Raw genomic sequence first — 2,868 nt, 5'->3', positions numbered from 1 at the left:
CACATGTATATTTACCAATAGATGTTCAAATACACAAAGCTAATGGTGAAGAACAAGCACTAAGTCACAGATGACTTCAAAGTCTCTGAAGTATGGACAGATTTTTTTCAAAACAAAGTATCAGAAAGGGATAGGTCATTGATGAACTTCGTCTGCTACTATATGTTTTTATATTTGCATAGTTTTGAATGGTTTTTTAAGACTTTGATCTGTTTTATTTTAGTTTTTGTGAGATATGAAAGGAGACTTTTGCATATGTTGAAAAGGAAAGATTGAAATAAAGATCACTTTTTCCAAATGGAATTGGCTTGGAGTTCTATGGAAATTAACTTATCATCTATTTCTCAATCTATTTTCTGAAAATTTACTTTTGCTTATGTCTATTTTTTCTCTTCCCAAACCATATCAAGCTCTCTACTCTTTATAGCTTTTCACTCACTCATTCTTGGTTCCAGAGCTTGAGCTAAGAGCATCACATCTTCTGCTTGTTGTTCATGACTGGAGCTCCACCATTTGATCCATGACTCCAGACTGGCATTTTATTGGTTATGTGGAGATAAAGTCTTCTTGACTTTTCTACCTGGAATGGCTTTGTTCCTGCAATTCTGAACCACCTAAGTAGATAGAATTACAGATGTGAGTCACAGGACCCTTGTTTTTTGTAGCTTTATGGTAAGTATAGAAATCAGATTGTGAAAATTCTCCCAAGTAGTCTTTTGTCATTGTTTTACTTTTCTAGCTTCTTTTGCCTATTGATTAATTTCTTAAAACTGTTGAAACTTTGATTGGAATTTCAATACAAATCATAATCACATTTCAATTTCAATTTCAATTCAGACATGGCATATAGTCTTTAACTTAGTACTTATTTGGTTATTTTCCTTAGTATTTCAAAAGTTTCTGTGTGAAGATTGGCATATCCTGTAATTTTTATCTGTGTGGTAAAGCATTTTGTACCACTGAGAGATGTTTATCTCAAATTTGCATTTGCATTTTGTTTCTGGTGCTCTACCATTTGAACCACACTTCAACTTCTGTCTTTTTGCATAGTTAATTGGAGAAAATTGACTTTTCTGCTTGGGCTGGCTTTGAACCATGATCCTCAGATCTCTCCCTTTTTAGTACCTGGATGTGAGCCACTGACACCTGACTTATACTACACGTGGTCAGCAATTTATTTTTTTATGGTATCTTAAAGAAGATAAAATAAATTTCATATTATCTTTATATAATTTTACTTTAGTTTTGTGGGTAGACACAAGTTTTTGTATGGTGGCACTTCTTCTGTCTTAAATATTTGTTATAATGCAAATCAACTGAAAAATTCTATTTAAAAATTAATCTTGGGGGCTCCGCCTCTGCCCGCCGCGGACGCATGAGGTAACTTGCCCTAAGGGAACCAGCACCATGGCGTCGGGTTGCAAGATTGGCCCGTCCATTCTCAACAGCGACCTGGCCAATTTGGGGGCAGAGTGCCTCCGGATGCTAGACTCTGGGACCGGTTATCTGCACCTAGATGCATTTTGTTCCCAACATCACCTTTGGTCACCCTATGGTAGAAAGCCTCCGAAAGCAGCTAGGCCAGGACCCTTTCTTTGACATGCACATGATGGTGGCCTGGCCGGAGCAGTGGGTAAAGCCAATGGCCATAGCAGGAGCCAATCAATATACCTTTTACCTCGAGGCTACTGAGAATCCAGGGGCTTTGATTAAGGACATCCGGGAAAATGGGATGAAGGTTGGCCTGGCCATCAAACCAGGAACTACAGTGGAGTACTTGGCACCATGAGCTAATCAAATAGATATGGCCTTGGTTATGACCGTGGAACCTGGGTTTGGAGGGCAGAAATTCATGGAAGATATGATGCCAAAGGTCCACTGGTTGAGGACCCAGTTTCCATCTTTGGATATAGAAGTTGATTGTGGAGTGGGTCCTGACACGGTGCATAAATGTGCAGAGACAGGTGCTAACATGATTGTGTCTGCCAGTGCCATAATGAGGAGTGAAGACCCCAGATCTGTGATCAACTTACTAAGAAATGTTTGTTCAGAAGCTGCTCAGAAACGTTCTCTTGAGCGATGAAACCACAAGGAACCCAGTGTTTGCCCATGGAACCCTTTGACTGCAAAATAGGAATACTGACTACCAAATCACATTTCATTTGAGTGCTGCTTTTCTAACAGTTCTTCATTGCAGTGATTCAAATCTATTGTGCAGAACATTAAGAGGTTAGATATTGGTGTGTATGAATACATTCTTAGTGATACAATTTAAAAATTAATGTAATGATATAATCCTGTTTTTACTGGAAGAACTGATTTTTGTAAAGAGTAAAAATATGGCTAAAATGAATAGAAATGTCTTAATGCCTAAGGAAGACATAGTATCTACTGCAAAAGATTTCTGTAATTTTATAGTGTTCATTCTTTTCTCTCTGAACCATTTTCCAAAAGCAAAGGAAGTCCTTATCTAAGTCTTCTAGTTTCATATTTCATTCTTTTTAGTTTAATTGCCATTGTGATTTGTTTATATAATTGCTAAAGAGAACTAAAAAACATCTAATTTGGATGGAAAGACATACATTGTATTTGAAATGTATATTTTTCCACTTCCAGTTTTAGAATTGATTCATTAAAAACTGGAAAGTGAATGTATGAAACTCAGATTTTCAAGTGCATGCACAGAATTTATCAATGTGAGTTTTCTTTGTCAGAACAGGTGATGCAGTGATTCCTCCCTGCTCCTAATTTTCTTACTTTCACCACTCTTAGGAATTTATATTGACTGTAGTAGTTATTTAGTCTTACTGAATCACCCAACTCTTTTCACACTTATTGACACATACATGTGTTACTAGAACTGCAATA

General features: G+C 36.9%; 1 pseudogene; it reads left to right on the top strand.

Annotated features, from left to right (window-relative positions):
* The first annotated feature begins 1,407 nt into the window (after window positions 1-1,407).
* On the top strand, window positions 1,408-2,083 carry LOC150055374 (ribulose-phosphate 3-epimerase-like; annotated as a pseudogene).
* Window positions 2,084-2,868: the final 785 nt, after the last annotated feature.

The sequence above is a fragment of the Megascapheus bottae genome, chromosome 14 (assembly GCF_031878675.1).
Source record: "Megascapheus bottae isolate mThoBot1 chromosome 14, mThoBot2.hap1, whole genome shotgun sequence".
Taxonomy (NCBI): domain Eukaryota; kingdom Metazoa; phylum Chordata; class Mammalia; order Rodentia; family Geomyidae; genus Megascapheus; species Megascapheus bottae.
Note: the sequence above shows the minus strand (reverse complement) of the source record. Positions and strands in the feature narration are given on the sequence as shown.